The sequence below is a fragment of the Coregonus clupeaformis genome, unplaced genomic scaffold (assembly GCF_020615455.1).
Source record: "Coregonus clupeaformis isolate EN_2021a unplaced genomic scaffold, ASM2061545v1 scaf2057, whole genome shotgun sequence".
NCBI classification, from domain to species: domain Eukaryota; kingdom Metazoa; phylum Chordata; class Actinopteri; order Salmoniformes; family Salmonidae; genus Coregonus; species Coregonus clupeaformis.
Window position 1 is genome coordinate 14310 of NW_025535511.1, and position 17954 is coordinate 32263.

At 52.0% G+C, this 17954-nt stretch overlaps 1 pseudogene; it reads left to right on the plus strand.

Moving 5' to 3' along the window:
• The first annotated feature begins 1046 nt into the window (after positions 1 to 1046).
• On the plus strand, positions 1047 to 17730 carry LOC123488210 (annotated as a pseudogene).
• The last annotated feature ends 224 nt before the right edge of the window (positions 17731 to 17954 follow it).

Below are 17954 nucleotides of genomic sequence, written 5' to 3' on the forward strand. Positions count from 1 at the left end.
CACACTACAGCACCTAACCCCAACACCACCACACTACTAGCACCTAACCCCAACACCACCATACTACAGCACCTAACCCCAACACCACCACACTACAGCACCTAACCCCAACACCACTACAGCACCTAACTCCACCTCATACCTACCCCACACCACCACACTACAGCACCTAACCCCACCACACTACAGCACCTAACACTAACACCACCACACTACAGCACCTAACCCTAACACCACCACACTACAGCACCTAACCCCAACACCACCACACTACAGCACCTAACCCCAACACCACCACACTACAGCACCTAACCCCACCACACTACAGCACCTAACCCCACCACACTACAGCACCTAACCCTAACACCACCACACTACAGCACCTAACCCCAACACCACCACACTACAGCACCTAACCCCAACACCACCACACTACAGCACCTAACACCAACACCACCACACTACAGCACCTAACACCAACACCACCACACTACAGCACCTAACCCCACCATACCACCATACCACCACACACAGTACCTAACCTCAACACTACAGCACCTAACCCCAACACCACCACACTACAGGACCCTACCCCAACACCACCACACTACAGCACCTAACCCCACCACACTACAGCACCTAACCCCACCACACTACAGCACCTAACCCTAACACCACCACACTACAGCACCTAACCACCATACCACCACACTACAGCAGCTAACCCCAACACCACCACACTACAGCACCTAACCCCAACACCACCACACCACAGCACCTAACCCCAACACCACCATACCACAGGACCTAACCCCAACACCACCAAACCACAGGACCTAACACCACCACCACCACACCTAACCCCAACACCATCACACGTAACCCTAACCCCAACACCAGCACACTCCAGGACCTAACCGAAAGGTCGCTGGTTTGAAGCCCCGAGACGTTCTTCTCTTGAGCAAGGCAGTTAACCCTAACAACAACTGTTCCCCGGGCGCCGATGACGTGGACGTGGATTAAGGCATTTCCCCGCACCTCTCTGATACCATAATAACCTTCATCTCTTGCCCATCTCTCAACCCCCCTCCCTCCCTCTCCCTCTCCCCCTTTCTCCGCTCCCCCTCCTCCAGGACAAGCACTGGTTGATCAGACAGGCTAAGACTCCCATGACCAACTCCTCTATTGAGTTACTGGATGATGCCTTCAGGAAACGGTTAGTAGCACCTCTCTACTCCTCTTCTCTCTCTTCCTCCGTCTGTCTTCTCTCCTCCTCCTCCTCCTGTCTTCTCTCTCCTCCTCCTCCTGTCTTCTCTCTCCTCCTCCTGTCTTCTCTCTCCTCCTCCTCCTCCTGTCTTCTCTCTCCTCCTCCTCCTGCTGTCTTCTCTCTCCTCCTGTCTTCTCTCTCCTCCTCCTCCTGTCTTCTCTCCTCCTCCTCCTGCTGTCTTCTCTCCTCCTCCTCCTCCTGTCTTCTCTCCTCCTCCTCCTCCTGTCTTCTCTCTCCTCCTCCTCCTCCTGTCTTCTCTCCTCCTCCTCCTGCTGTCTTCTCTCCTCCTCCTCCTCCTGTCTTCTCTCCTCCTCCTCCTCCTGTCTTCTCTCTCCTCCTCCTGTCTTCTCTCTCCTCCTCCTGTCTTCTCTCCTCCTCCTCCTCCTGTCTTCTCTCCTCCTCCTCCTGCTGTCTTCTCTCCTCCTCCTCCTCCTGCTGTCTTCTCTCCTCCTCCTCCTCCTGCTGTCTTCTCTCCTCCTCCTCCTCCTGTCTTCTCTCTCCTCCTCCTCCTCCTCCTGTCTTCTCTCCTCCTCCTCCTCCTGTCTTCTCTCCTCCTCCTCCTCCTGTCTTCTCTCCTCCTCCTCCTGCTGTCTTCTCTCCTCCTCCTCCTCCTGCTGTCTTCTCTCTCCTCCTCCTCCTCCTGTCTTCTCTCCTCCTCCTGCTGTCTTCTCTCCTCCTCCTCCTGCTGTCTTCTCTCTCCTCCTCCTCCTCCTGTCTTCTCTCCTCCTCCTCCTGTCTTCTCTCCTCCTCCTCCTGCTGTCTTCTCTCTCCTCCTCCTCCTCCTGCTGTCTTCTCTCTCCTCCTCCTCCTCCTGTCTTCTCTCCTCCTCCTCCTGTCTTCTCTCCTCCTCCTCCTGCTGTCTTCTCTCCTCCTCCTCCTCCTCCTCCTGTCTTCTCTCCTCCTCCTCCTGCTGTCTTCTCTCTCCTCCTCCTCCTCCTGTCTTCTCTCCTCCTCCTCCTCCTGTATTCTCTCTCCTCCTCCTCCTGCTGTCTCCTCCTCCTCCTCCTCCTCCTCCTGTCTTCTCTCCTCCTCCTCCTCCTGTCTTCTCTCTCCTCCTCCTCCTCCTGTCTTCTCTCTCCTCCTCCTGTCTTCTCTCTCCTCCTCCTGTCTTCTCTCTCCTCCTCCTGTCTTCTCTCTCCTCCTCCTCCTGCTCCTGTCTTCTCTCCTCCTCCTGCTCCTGTCTTCTCTCCTCCTCCTGCTCCTGTCTTCTCTCTGCTCCTCCTCCTCCTCCTGTCTTCTCTCTCCTCCTCCTCCTGCTCCTGTCTTCTCTCCTCCTCCTGCTCCTGTCTTCTCTCTCCTCCTCCTCCTGCTGTCTTCTCTCCTCCTCCTCCTGCTGTCTTCTCTCTCCTCCTCCTCCTCCTCCTCCTCCTCCTCCTCCTGTCTTCTCTCTCCTCCTCCTGACTTCTCTCTCCTCCTGTCTCCTCCTCCTGTTCTTCCTCTTCCTCTTCCTCTTCCTCCCGGACCACCACCTCCTCTTTTACTCTTCTGGAGCTGGTTCCCTTCCCACCCCATGTCAATCTAGCAAACCAGGCAACTAAAAGCAACTTTCTAAACAATGTTTTGGTTCATTTCTAGCTTGTTAGCCAGCTAGCTAACGTTAAGTTAGCTGGCTAGCCAGTTCAAATAATGACCATATCATATAGCTGACAACGTCTTTACTTTGGCTAATTTGTATTCATTATTACAGGAAAATAAACTCACAATAAGGTCATTATTTACAAGTTAATGGTGAGCTAATTACAGAAAATAGCTTACAGTTGGGAGTGTGACTAAATAATAATAATATGGCATTTAGCAGATGCTTTTATCCAAAGCGACTTACAGTCATGTGTGCTTACATTTTTTACGTATGGGTGGTCCCGGGATCGAACCCACTACCCTGGCGTTACAAGCGCCGTGCTCTACCAATTGAGCTACAGAGGACCACAGTTCTCAGCCATAAAAGCAGGGCATTCTACCAGAGAATTGTAGAACTTGGACACCGTCTCGTTGGCTTAACGTTATTTCCTAATTTGACTTTGGTGCAGGTCATGTTGTTCTTTACATTACCATCTCTGGTAAACTGCCCCCGGGACCACCCATACGTAAAAATGTATGCACACATGACTGTAAGTCGCTTTGGATAAAAGCGTCTGCTAAATGGCATATTATTATTATATATATATATTATTATTATTATTATTATTATTTATTATTATTAAACACACACTATATCACATTTTAAGTTTATTTGTCACATACACAGGATACAGAAGGTGTAAATGGTACATTGAAATGGTTACTTGCATAGTGGAGTCTTTTGTTTACACATGTAGCTAGCTAGCTAAACAATTAATCATAATCACAACTCGTTACTACCCTGCATGAATCTACAGGTAGCTAAAGCTAACCAACTAGGTTCAATGTTAGCTAGCTAACATTAGGCTATAACTAGCAATACAAATGGCTCTGAGATACGATAATATTACTACACAGATTATACACGTAACGTTAGCTAGCGAGTCTGCCAGCTAACGTTAGCTAGCTAATAACAGTACGCTTTAACTTGCATTGAAACGATTTTCTGACAAAATTAGAAACATATAATATCTGAAAATGTAGCTAGATACACTCTCTTACCCGTATACATGGATGAACGCTTCTCCTCTCTGTCACGGATGCCATGGTTGCCCTTAGTTTGAAGATGTAATCCGAGACAGGTGTTTTTGCAGTTCTGCCAATCCGAACTCATCTCTCAGCATGACCAGCCCATCCATTATCTCAGCCAATCATGGCTAGCGGGAAGGTTCCTCTCTGTTTCCGTGGCTAAACCAACTGGGCTCGTAATTTAAGAATTGTATTTGTATTTACAGATCCCATACAAGTTTGTTATTAAGGCACATGAAAGTTCACATGTTCCAGAAGGCATTTCTGCCCCAAAACGCATATTGATAAAACATTTTAATAATTGTTTAAATGCCTCTCCTGTGAACTAGTGATGTGCGACATACGCCTAGTTTCCTGAAACGAGTCACCTTTGAGTTATAATGTGTGTCCCCCCCCCCACTAGGTGGCGTACTCTGCTGTCAGTGGATGACCTGGTGGAGAAGGTGGTTAAGAGGTTAGAGGTCAGAGGTGAATTGGAGAACACTTACATCATCTTCACCTCAGACAACGGATACCACACAGGTACACACACCTCTCACAGACAGGTACACACACAGACACACACACACACACACACACACACACACACACACCGCATACAGAAAAGTAAACATCTCCACCTCTAAGAGGATAGCTGTCACTCAGCTGACTCCTCCCCCAAGTCAGTTCTCTCTCCCCCTGGATAAGAGGCAGCTCTCTCCCCCCCAGGTCAGTTCTCTCTCCCCCTGGATAAGAGGCAGCTCTCTCCCCCCCAGGTCAGTTCTCTCTCCCCCTGGATAAGAGGCAGCTCTCTCCCCCAGGTCAGTTCTCTCTCCCCCTGGATAAGAGGCAGCTCTCTCCCCCAGGTCAGTTCTCTCTCCCCCTGGATAAGAGGCAGCTCTCTCCCCCAGGTCAGTTCTCTCTCCCCCTGGATAAGAGGCGCTCTCTCCCCCCAGGTCAGTTCTCTCTCCCCCTGGATAAGAGGCAGCTCTCTCCCCCAGGTCAGTTCTCTCTCCCCCTGGATAAGAGGCAGCTCTCTCCCCCCCAGGTCAGTTCTCTCTCCCCCTGGATAAGAGGCAGCTCTCCCCCCAGGTCAGTTCTCTCTCCCCCTGGATAAGAGGCAGCTCTCTCCCCCAGGTCAGTTCTCTCTCTCCCCCTGGATAAGAGGCAGCTCCCCCCAGGTCAGTTCTCTCTCCCCCTGGATAAGAGGCAGCTCTCTCCCCCAGGTCAGTTCTCTCTCCCCCTGGATAAGAGGCAGCTCTCTCCCCCAGGTCAGTTCTCTCTCCCCCTGGATAAGAGGCAGCTCTCTCCCCCAGGTCAGTTCTCTCTCCCCCTGGATAAGAGGCAGCTCTCTCCCCCCAGGTCAGTTCTCTCTCCCCCTGGATAAGAGGCAGCTCTCTCCCCCAGGTCAGTTCTCTCTCCCCCTGGATAAGAGGCAGCTCTCTCCCCCCAGGTCAGTTCTCTCTCCCCCTGGATAAGAGGCAGCTCTCTCCCCCAGGTCAGTTCTCTCTCCCCCTGGATAAGAGGCAGCTCTCTCCCCCCAGGTCAGTTCTCTCTCCCCCTGGATAAGAGGCAGCTCTCTCCCCCCCAGGTCAGTTCTCTCTCCCCCTGGATAAGAGGCAGCTCTCTCCCCCCAGGTCAGTTCTCTCTCCCCCTGGATAAGAGGCAGCTCTCTCCCCCCAGGTCAGTTCTCTCTCCCCCTGGATAAGAGGCAGCTCTCTCCCCCAGGTCAGTTCTCTCTCCCCCTGGATAAGAGGCAGCTCTCTCCCCCCAGGTCAGTTCTCTCTCCCCCTGGATAAGAGGCAGCTCTCTCCCCAGGTCAGTTCTCTCTCCCCCTGGATAAGAGGCAGCTCTCTCCCCCAGGTCAGTTCTCTCTCCCCCTGGATAAGAGGCAGCTCTCTCCCCCAGGTCAGTTCTCTCTCCCCCTGGATAAGAGGCAGCTCTCCCCCCAGGTCAGTTCTCTCTCCCCCTGGATAAGAGGCAGCTCTCTCCCCCAGGTCAGTTCTCTCTCCCCCTGGATAAGAGGCAGCTCTCTCCCCCAGGTCAGTTCTCTCTCCCCTGGATAAGAGGCAGCTCTCTCCCCCAGGTCAGTTCTCTCTCCCCCTGGATAAGAGGCAGCTCTCTCCCCCCAGGTCAGTTCTCTCTCCCCCTGGATAAGAGGCAGCTCTCTCCCCCCCAGGTCAGTTCTCTCTCCCCCCAGGTCAGTTCTCTCTCCCCCTGGATAAGAGGCAGCTCTCTCCCCCCAGGTCAGTTCTCTCTCCCCCCTGGATAAGAGGCAGCTCTCTCCCCCAGGTCAGTTCTCTCTCCCCCTGGATAAGAGGCAGCTCTCTCCCCCCAGGTCAGTTCTCTCTCCCCCTGGATAAGAGGCAGCTCTCTCCCCCCCAGGTCAGTTCTCTCTCCCCCTGGATAAGAGGCAGCTCTCTCCCCCCAGGTCAGTTCTCTCTCCCCCTGGATAAGAGGCAGCTCTCTCCCCCCAGGTCAGTTCTCTCTCCCCCTGGATAAGAGGCAGCTCTCTCCCCCAGGTCAGTTCTCTCTCCCCCTGGATAAGAGGCAGCTCTCTCCCCCCAGGTCAGTTCTCTCTCCCCCTGGATAAGAGGCAGCTCTCTCCCCCAGGTCAGTTCTCTCTCCCCCTGGATAAGAGGCAGCTCTCTCCCCCCAGGTCAGTTCTCTCTCCCCTGGATAAGAGGCAGCTCTCTCCCCCCAGGTCAGTTCTCTCTCCCCCTGGATAAGAGGCAGCTCTCTCCCCCCAGGTCAGTTCTCTCTCCCCCTGGATAAGAGGCAGCTCTCCCCCCAGGTCAGTTCTCTCTCCCCCTGGATAAGAGGCAGCTCCCCCCCCCAGGTCAGTTCTCTCTCCCCCTGGATAAGAGGCAGCTCTCTCCCCCCAGGTCAGTTCTCTCTCCCCCTGGATAAGAGGCAGCTCTCTCCCCCAGGTCAGTTCTCTCTCCCCCTGGATAAGAGGCAGCTCTCTCCCCCCAGGTCAGTTCTCTCTCCCCCCTGGATAAGAGGCAGCTCTCTCCCCCAGGTCAGTTCTCTCTCCCCCTGGATAAGAGGCAGCTCTCTCCCCCAGGTCAGTTCTCTCTCCCCCTGGATAAGAGGCAGCTCTCTCCCCCCAGGTCAGTTCTCTCCCCCCTGGATAAGAGGCAGCTCTCTCCCCCAGGTCAGTTCTCTCTCCCCCTGGATAAGAGGCAGCTCTCTCCCCCAGGTCAGTTCTCTCTCCCCCTGGATAAGAGGCAGCTCTCTCCCCCCAGGTCAGTTCTCTCTCCCCCTGGATAAGAGGCGGCTCTCTCCCCCCAGGTCAGTTCTCTCTCCCCCTGGATAAGAGGCAGCTCTCTCCCCCCAGGTCAGTTCTCTCTCCCCCTGGATAAGAGGCAGCTCTCTCCCCCCCCAGGTCAGTTCTCTCTCCCCCTGGATAAGAGGCAGCTCTCTCCCCCCAGGTCAGTTCTCTCTCCCCCTGGATAAGAGGCAGCTGTATGAGTCTGATATAAGAGTTCCTCTACTGATCCGAGGGCCCAACATCAAGCCTAACCAGACCACCGGGCTAGCGGTCCAGAACGTTGACCTGGGTCCTACCATCCTGGACATGGCTGGTTATAACGTCAACAAGACTACCATGGATGGCATGTCCTTCCTGCCTGTCCTGGTGAGAATCCATACAGCAACCACAACTATACTATAACGTCTAGTACAACACAGTCTAGTACAACACAGTCTAGTACAACACAGTCTAGTACAACACAGTCTAGTACAACACAGTCTATTACAACACAGTCTAGTACAACACAGTATATTACACCACAGTCTATTACAACAGTCTAGTACAACACATCTAGTACAACACAGTCTAGTACAACACAGTCTATTACAACACAGTCTATTACAACACAGTCTAGTACAACACAGTCTAGTACAACACATCTAGTACAACACAGCCTAGTACAACACAGTCTAGTACAACACAGCCTAGTACAACACAGTCTAGTACAACACAGTATATTACAACACAGTCTAGTACAACACAGTCTATTACAACACAGTCTAGTACAACACAGTCTAGTACAACACAGTCTAGTACAACACAGCCTAGTACAACACATCTAGTACAACACAGCCTAGTACAACACAGCCTAGTACAACACAGTCTAGTACAACACATCTAGTACAACACAGCCTAGTACAACACAGCCTAGTACAACACAGTCTATTACAACACAGCCTAGTACAACACAGTCTAGTACAACACAGTCTAGTACAACACAGCCTAGTACAACACAGTCTAGTACAACACAGTCTATTACAACACAGTCTAGTACAACACAGTCTAGTACAACACAGTCTAGTACAACACAGTCTAGTACAACACAGTCTAGTACAACACATCTAGTACAACACAGCCTAGTACAACACAGCCTAGTACAACACAGCCTAGTACAACACAGTCTAGTACAACACATCTAGTACAACACAGCCTAGTACAACACAGTCTATTACAACACAGCCTAGTACAACACAGTCTAGTACAACACAGTCTAGTACAACACAGTCTATTACAACAGTCTAGTACAACACAGTCTATTACAACACAGTCTATTACAACACAGCCTAGTACACCACAGTCTATTACAACACAGCCTAGTACAACACAGTCTATTACAACACAGTCTATTACAACACAGTCTATTACAACACAGTCTAGTACAACACAGTCTAGTACAACACAGTCTATTACAACAGTCTAGTACAACACAGTCTATTACAGCACAGTCTATTACAACACAGCCTAGTACACCACAGTCTATTACAACACAGCCTAGTACAACACAGTCTAGTACAACACAGTCTAGTACAACACAGTCTATTACAACAGTCTAGTACAACACAGTCTATTACAACACAGTCTAGTACAACACAGTCTATTACAACACAGCCTAGTACACCACAGTCTATTACAACACAGCCTAGTACAACACAGTCTAGTACAACACAGTCTAGTACAACACAGTCTAGTACAACACAGTCTAGTACAACACAGTCTATTACAACAGTCTAGTACAACACAGTCTATTACAACACAGTCTAGTACAACACAGTCTATTACAACACAGCCTAGTACACCACAGTCTATTACAACACAGCCTAGTACAACACAGTCTAGTACAACACAGTCTAGTACAACACAGTCTATTACAACACAGTCTATTACAACAGTCTAGTACAACACAGTCTAGTACAACACAGTCTATTACAACAGTCTAGTACAACACAGTCTAGTACAACACAGTCTATTACAACAGTCTAGTACAACACAGTCTAGTACAACACAGCCTAGTACAACACAGCCTAGTACAACACAGCCTAGTACAACACAGTCTATTACAACACAGTCTAGTACAACACAGTCTAGTACAACACAGTCTAGTACAACACAGTCTAGTACAACACAGTCTAGTACAACACAGTCTAGACATGGTGGTAGTTGTGTGTTCTGTGAACAGTGTGTAACTGGTATTCATCTGAATCCTGTGTGTGTATTCTGTGAACAGTGTGTAAATGGTATTCATCTGAATCCTGTGTGTGTGTTCTGTGAACAGTGTGTAACTTGTATTCATCTGAATCCTGTGTGTGTGTTCTGTGAACAGTGTGTAACTGGTATTCATCTGAATCCTGTGTGTGTGTTCTGTGAACAGTGTGTAACTGGTATTCATCTGAATCCTGTGTGTGTGTTCTGTGAACAGTGTGTAACTGGTATTCATCTGAATCCTGTGTGTGTATTCTGTGAACAGTGTGTAACTGGTATTCATCTGAATCCTGTGTGTGTATTCTGTGAACAGTGTGTAACTGGTATTCATCTGAATCCTGTGTGTGTTCTGTGAACAGTGTGTAACTGGTATTCATCTGAATCCTGTGTGTGTGTTCTGTGAACAGTGTGTAACTGGTATTCATCTGAATCCTGTGTGTGTGTTCTGTGAACAGTGTGTAACTGGTATTCATCTGAATCCTGTGTGTGTGTTCTGTGAACAGTGTGTAACTGGTATTCATCTGAATCCTGTGTGTGTGTTCTGTGAACAGTGTGTAACTGGTATTCATCTGAATCCTGTGTGTGTGTTCTGTGTGTGTCAGGGGGATCAGTGAACAGCTCAACCTGGAGGACAGACTTCCTGGTGGAGTATGAAGGGGAGGGGTCTGATGTGGCTGATCCAGCTTGCCCCCTGCTGGGCCCGGGGTCTCCGAGTGTTTCCCTGACTGTGTGTGTGAGGATTCCTTTAACAACACGTACGCCTGCGTTCGGACCGTCAGCCCCTTTACCAACCTCCAGTACTGCGAGTTTGATGACAACGAGGTAACAGAGGGAGAGAACTATCACCTTTAGTCACAATATGTTTGTGTTAGGGATGTGTATATGTCTCACCCATAGAAATAGAATGAAGTTCCTGCTTTACTGCTGTGGGGACACTCAACATGGCCGCCAGTCCACCCATAGAAATATAATGAAGTTCCTGCTGTACTGCTATGGGGACACTCAACATGGCCGCCAGTCCACCCATAGAAATAGAATGAAGTTCCTGCTGTACTGCTGTGGGGACACTCAACATGGCCGCCAGTCCACCCATAGAAATAGAATGAAGTTCCTGCTTTACTGCTGTGGGGACACTCAACATGGCCGCCAGTCCACCCATAGAAATAGAATGAAGTTCCTGCTTTACTGCTATGGGGACACTCAACATGGCACGCCAGTCCACCCATAGAAATAGAATGAAGTTCCTGCTTTACTGCTATGGGGACACTCAACATGGCCGCCAGTCCACCCATAGAAATAGAATGAAGTTCCTGCTTTACTGCTATGGGGACACTCAACATGGCCGCCAGTCCACCCATAGAAATAGAATGAAGTTCCTGCTTTACTGCTATGGGGACACTCAACATGGCCGCCAGTCCACCCATAGAAATAGAATGAAGTTCCTGCTTTACTGCTATGGGGACACTCAACATGGCCGCCAGTCCACCCATAGAAATAGAATGAAGTTCCTGCTGTACTGCTATGGGGACACTCAACATGGCCGCCAGTCCACCCATATAAATAGAATGAAGTTCCTGCTGTACTGCTATGGGGACACTCAACATGGCCGCCAGTCCACCCATAGAAATAGAATGAAGTTCCTGCTTTACTGCTATGGGGACACTCAACATGGCCGCCAGTCAACCCATAGAAATAGAATGAAGTTCCTGCTGTACTGCTATGGGGACACTCAACATGGCCGCCAGTCCACCCATAGAAATAGAATGAAGTTCCTGCTGTACTGCTATGGGGACACTCAACATGGCCGCCAGTCCACCCATAGAAATAGAATGAAGTTCCTGCTGTACTGCTATGGGGACACTCAACATGGCCGCCAGTCCACCCATAGAAATAGAATGAAGTTCCTGCTGTACTGCTATGGGGACACTCAACATGGCCGCCAGTCCACCCATAGAAATAGAATGAAGTTCCTGCTGTACTGCTATGGGGACACTCAACATGGCCGCCAGTCCACCCATAGAAATAGAATGAAGTTCCTGCTGTACTGCTATGGGGACACTCAACATGGCCGCCAGTCCACCCATAGAAATAGAATGAAGTTCCTGCTTTACTGCTATGGGGACACTCAACATGGCCGCCAGTCCACCCATAGAAATAGAATGAAGTTCCTGCTGTACTGCTATGGGGACACTCAACATGGCCGCCAGTCCACCCATAGAAATAGAATGAAGTTCCTGCTGTACTGCTATGGGGACACTCAACATGGCCGCCAGTCCACCCATAGAAATAGAATGAAGTTCCTGCTGTACTGCTATGGGGACACTCAACATGGCTGCCAGTCCACCCATAGAAATAGAATGAAGTTCCTGCTTTACTGCTATGGGGACACTCAACATGGCCGCCAGTCCACCCATAGAAATAGAATGAAGTTCCTGCTGTACTGCTATGGGGACACTCAACATGGCCGCCAGTCCACCCATAGAAATAGAATGAAGTTCCTGCTTTACTGCTATGGGGACACTCAACATGGCCGCCAGTCCACCCATAGAAATAGAATGAAGTTCCTGCTTTACTGCTATGGGGACACTCAACATGGCCGCCAGTCCACCCATAGAAATAGAATGAAGTTCCTGCTTTACTGCTATGGGGACACTCAACATGGCCGCCAGTCCACCCATAGAAATAGAATGAAGTTCCTGCTGTACTGCTATGGGGACACTCAACATGGCCGCCAGTCCACCCATAGAAATAGAATGAAGTTCCTGCTGTACTGCTATGGGGACACTCAACATGGCCGCCAGTCCACCCATAGAAATAGAATGAAGTTCCTGCTTTACTGCTATGGGGACACTCAACATGGCCGCCAGTCCACCCATAGAAATAGAATGAAGTTCCTGCTGTACTGCTATGGGGACACTCAACATGGCCGCCAGTCCACCCATAGAAATAGAATGAAGTTCCTGCTGTACTGCTATGGGGACACTCAACATGGCCGCCAGTCCACCCATAGAAATAGAATGAAGTTCTTGTTGTACTGCTATGGGGACACTCAACATGGCCGCCAGTCCACCCATAGAAATAGAATGAAGTTCCTGCTTTACTGCTATGGGGACACTCAACATGGCCGCCAGTCCACCCATAGAAATAGAATGAAGTTCCTGCTGTACTGCTATGGGGACACTCAACATGGCCGCCAGTCCACCCATAGAAATAGAATGAAGTTCCTGCTTTACTGCTATGGGGACACTCAACATGGCCGCCAGTCCACCCATAGAAATAGAATGAAGTTCCTGCTGTACTGCTATGGGGACACTCAACATGGCCGCCAGTCCACCCATAGAAATAGAATGAAGTTCCTGCTTTACTGCTATGGGGACACTCAACATGGCCACCAATCCACCCATAGAAATAGAATGAAGTTCCTGCTGTACTGCTATGGGGACACTCAACATGGCCGCCAGTCCACCCATAGAAATAGAATGAAGTTCCTGCTGTACTGCTATGGGGACACTCAACATGGCCGCCAGTCCACCCATAGAAATAGAATGAAGTTCCTGCTTTACTGCTATGGGGACACTCAACATGGCCGCCAGTCCACCCATAGAAATAGAATGAAGTTCCTGCTGTACTGCTATGGGGACACTCAACATGGCCGCCAGTCCACCCATAGAAATAGAATGAAGTTCCTGCTGTACTGCTATGGGGACACTCAACATGGCCGCCAGTCCACCCATAGAAATAGAATGAAGTTCCTGCTGTACTGCTATGGGGACACTCAACATGGCCGCCAGTCCACCCATAGAAATAGAATGAAGTTCCTGCTGTACTGCTATGGGGACACTCAACATGGCCGCAAGGCCACCCTACTAACTAACTCTCTCTCTCTCTCTCTCTCTCTCTCTGTCTGTCTGTCTGTCTGTCTGTCTGTCTGTCTGTCTGTCTGTGTCACAGGTGTTTGTAGAGGTATATAACATGACAGCAGACCCCTACCAGCTCAGTAACCTGGCGAAGACCATTGACCAGGAGGTCCTGGAGAAGATGAACCACAGACTGATGATGCTGCAGTCCTGTTCTGGACCGTCCTGTAGGACCCCTGGAGTCTACGACACACGGTACGCACAGACACACCACCACCACCACGCACAGTACACAGACCAACCACCCAGCTCTAACCCTCTCCTCTCCTCTCCTCAGACCATCCAGCTCTAACCCTCTCCTCAGACCACCCAGCTCTAACCCTCTCCTCTCCTCAGACCACCCAGCTCTAACCCACCCCTCTCCTCTCCTCAGACCACCCAGCTCTAACCCTCTCCTCTCCTCAGACCACCCAGCTCTAACCCTCTCCTCTTCTCTCCTCAGACCACCCAGCTCTAACCCTCTCCTCAGACCACCCAGCTCTAACCCTCTCCTCAGACCACCCAGCTCTAACCCTCTCCTCAGACCACCCAGCTCTAACCCTCTCCTCAGACCACCCAGCTCTAACCCTCTCCTCTCCTCAGACCACCCAGCTCTAACCCTCTCCTCTCCTCTCCTCAGACCACCCAGCTCTAACCCTCTCCTCTCCTCTCCTCAGACCACCCAGCTCTAACCCTCTCCTCTCCTCTCCTCAGACCACCCAGCTCTAACCCTCTCCTCTCCTCAGACCACCCAGCTCTAACCCTCTCCTCTCCTCAGACCACCCAGCTCTAACCCTCTCCTCTTCTCTCCTCAGACCACCCAGCTCTAACCCTCTCCTCAGACCACCCAGCTCTAACCCTCTCCTCAGACCACCCAGCTCTAACCCTCTCCTCAGACCACCCAGCTCTAACCCTCTCCTCAGACCACCCAGCTCTAACCCTCTCCTCAGACCACCCAGCTCTAACCCTCTCCTCAGACCACCCAGCTCTAACCCTCTCCTCTCCTCAGACCACCCAGCTCTAACCCTCTCCTCTCCTCAGACCACCCAGCTCTAACCCTCTCCTCTCCTCAGACCACCCAGCTCTAACCCTCTCCTCAGACCACCCAGCTCTAACCCTCTCCTCAGACCACCCAGCTCTAACCCTCTCCTCAGACCACCCAGCTCTAACCCTCTCCTCAGACCACCCAGCTCTAACCCTCTCCTCAGACCACCCAGCTCTAACCCACCCCTCTCCTCAGACCACCCAGCTCTAACCCACCCCTCTCCTCAGACCACCCAGCGCTAACCCACCCCTCTCCTCAGACCACCCAGCGCTAACCCACCCCTCTCCTCAGACCACCCAGCTCTAACCCTCTCCTCTCCTCTCCTCAGACCACCCAGCTCTAACCCTCTCCTCTCCTCAGACCACCCAGCTCTAACCCTCTCCTCTCCTCAGACCACCCAGCTCTAACCCTCTCCTCTCCTCAGACCACCCAGCTCTAACCCTCTCCTCTCCTCAGACCACCCAGCTCTAACCCTCTCCTCTCCTCAGACCACCCAGCTCTAACCCTCTCCTCTCCTCAGACCACCCAGCTCTAACCCTCTCCTCTCCTCAGACCACCCAGCTCTAACCCTCTCCTCTCCTCAGACCACCCAGCTCTAACCCTCTCCTCTCCTCAGACCACCCAGCTCTAACCCTCTCCTCTCCTCAGACCACCCAGCTCTAACCCTCTCCTCTCCTCAGACCACCCAGCTCTAACCCTCTCCTCTCCTCAGACCACCCAGCTCTAACCCTCTCCTCTCCTCTCCTCAGACCACCCAGCTCTAACCCTCTCCTCAGACCACCCAGCTCTAACCCTCTCCTCTCCTCAGACCACCCAGCTCTAACCCTCTCCTCTCCTCAGACCACCCAGCTCTAACCCACCCCTCTCCTCTCCTCAGACCACCCAGCTCTAACCCTCTCCTCAGACCACCCAGCTCTAACCCTCTCCTCTCCTCAGACCACCCAGCTCTAACCCTCTCCTCTCCTCAGACCACCCAGCTCTAACCCTCTCCTCTCCTCAGACCACCCAGCTCTAACCCTCTCCTCTCCTCAGACCACCCAGCTCTAACCCTCTCCTCTCCTCAGACCACCCAGCTCTAACCCTCTCCTCTCCTCAGACCACCCAGCTCTAACCCTCTCCTCTCCTCAGACCACCCAGCTCTAACCCTCTCCTCTCCTCAGACCACCCAGCTCTAACCCTCTCCTCAGACCACCCAGCTCTAACCCTCTCCTCTCCTCAGACCACCCAGCTCTAACCCTCTCCTCTCCTCTCCTCAGACCACCCAGCTCTAACCCTCTCCTCTCCTCAGACCACCCAGCTCTAACCCTCTCCTCTCCTCAGACCACCCAGCTCTAACCCTCTCCTCTCCTCAGACCACCCAGCTCTAACCCTCTCCTCTCCTCTCCTCAGACCACCCAGCTCTAACCCTCTCCTCTCCTCAGACCACCCAGCTCTAACCCTCTCCTCTCCTCAGACCACCCAGCTCTAACCCTCTCCTCTCCTCAGACCACCCAGCTCTAACCCTGTCCTCTCCTCAGACCACCCAGCTCTAACCCTCTCCTCTCCTCAGACCACCCAGCTCTAACCCTCTCCTCTCCTCAGACCACCCAGCTCTAACCCTCTCCTCTCCTCAGACCACCCAGCTCTAACCCTCTCCTCTCCTCTCCTCAGACCACCCAGCTCTAACCCTCTCCTCTCCTCAGACCACCCAGCTCTAACCCTCTCCTCTCCTCAGACCACCCAGCTCTAACCCTCTCCTCTCCTCTCCTCAGACCACCCAGCTCTAACCCTCTCCTCTCCTCAGACCACCCAGCTCTAACCCACCCCTCTCCTCTCCTCAGACCACCCAGCGCTAACCCTCTCCTCTCCTCAGACCACCCAGCTCTAACCCTCTCCTCTCCTCAGACCACCCAGCTCTAACTCTCTCCTCTCCTCAGACCACCCAGCTCTAACCCTCTCCTCTCCTCAGACCACCCAGCTCTAACCCTCTCCTCTCCTCAGACCACCCAGCTCTAACCCACCCCTCTCCTCTCCTCTCCTCAGACCACCCAGCTCTAACCCTCTCCTCTCCTCTCCTCAGACCACCCAGCTCTAACCCTCTCCTCTCCTCTCCTCAGACCACCCAGCTCTAACCCTCTCCTCTCCTCTCCTCAGACCACCCAGCTCTAACCCTCTCCTCTCCTCAGACCACCCAGCTCTAACCCTCTCCTCTCCTCAGACCACCCAGCTCTAACCCTCTCCTCTCCTCTCCTCAGACCACCCAGCTCTAACCCTCTCCTCTCCTCTCCTCAGACCACCCAGCTCTAACCCTCTCCTCTCCTCTCCTCAGACCACCCAGCTCTAACCCTCTCCTCTCCTCAGACCACCCAGCTCTAACCCTCTCCTCTCCTCAGACCACCCAGCTCTAACCCTCTCCTCTCCTCTCCTCTCCTCAGACCACCCAGCTCTAACCCTCTCCTCAGACCACCCAGCTCTAACCCTCTCCTCTCCTCAGACCACCCAGCTCTAACCCTCTCCTCTCCTCAGACCACCCAGCTCTAACCCTCTCCTCTCCTCAGACCACCCAGCTCTAACCCTCCCCTCTCCTCAGACCACCCAGCTCTAACCCTCTCCTCTCCTCTCCTCAGACCACCCAGCTCTAACCCTCTCCTCTCTACAGACCACACAGCTCTAACCCTCTCCTCTCCTCTCCTCTCCTCAGACCACCCAGCTCTAACCCTCTCCTCTCCTCATACCACCCAGCTCTAACCCTCTCCTCTCCTCAGACCACCCAGCTCTAACCCTCTCCTCTCCTCAGACCACCCAGCTCTAACCCTCTCCTCTCCTCAGACCACCCAGCTCTAACCCTCTCCTCTCCTCAGACCACCCAGCTCTAACCCTCTCCTCTCCTCAGACCACTCAGCTCTAACCCTCTCCTCTCCTCAGACCACCCAGCTCTAACCCTCTCCTCTCCTCTCCTCAGACCACCCAGCTCTAACCCTCTCCTCTTCTCTCTGCAGGTATAATTTTGATCCTCGTCTGATGTTCAGTAACAGGAGCCACCGGAGCAACAGGCTGAGACGGGGCCTGAAATAAGGAGATGAGAAAGGGAGGAGAGAGAGAGGAGGGCTGTCTGAGCCCATCCTGCTGTTACCTAGTGGCTGAGACTTCAGCCCAGTTGGGGTCAGAGGGGGACCTGCTGTCCACTCCACACTACAGCACTTTTAACAGGGAGGCCTTTGTCTGTACACAACACACCCCGTCTACCCTGTGTGTGTGTGTGTGTGTGTGTGTGTGTGTGTGTGTGTGTGTGTGTGTACAGTAGCACCCAGTGATTCTGTTTATTTTAAGACATGGTTTGACTGATTTAATTTGACATGTTGTGTTCGCTAATTATATGAGGAAAATAAATTACTACAAATCAGCTGTTTTTCCAAATCATTAACAAGTCGTGACCGGCTACAGCAGGACTAGAAACCAAACACGTTGTTTCTCTTTCTCCCAGCAGGACTAGAAACCAAACACGTTGTTTCTCTTTCTCCCAGTAGGACTAGAAACCAAACACGTTGTTTCTCTTTCTCCCAGCAGGACTAGAGATAATGTATTGGGTCATTTTGGAGTCACTTTTATTGGAAATAGTAATATAAT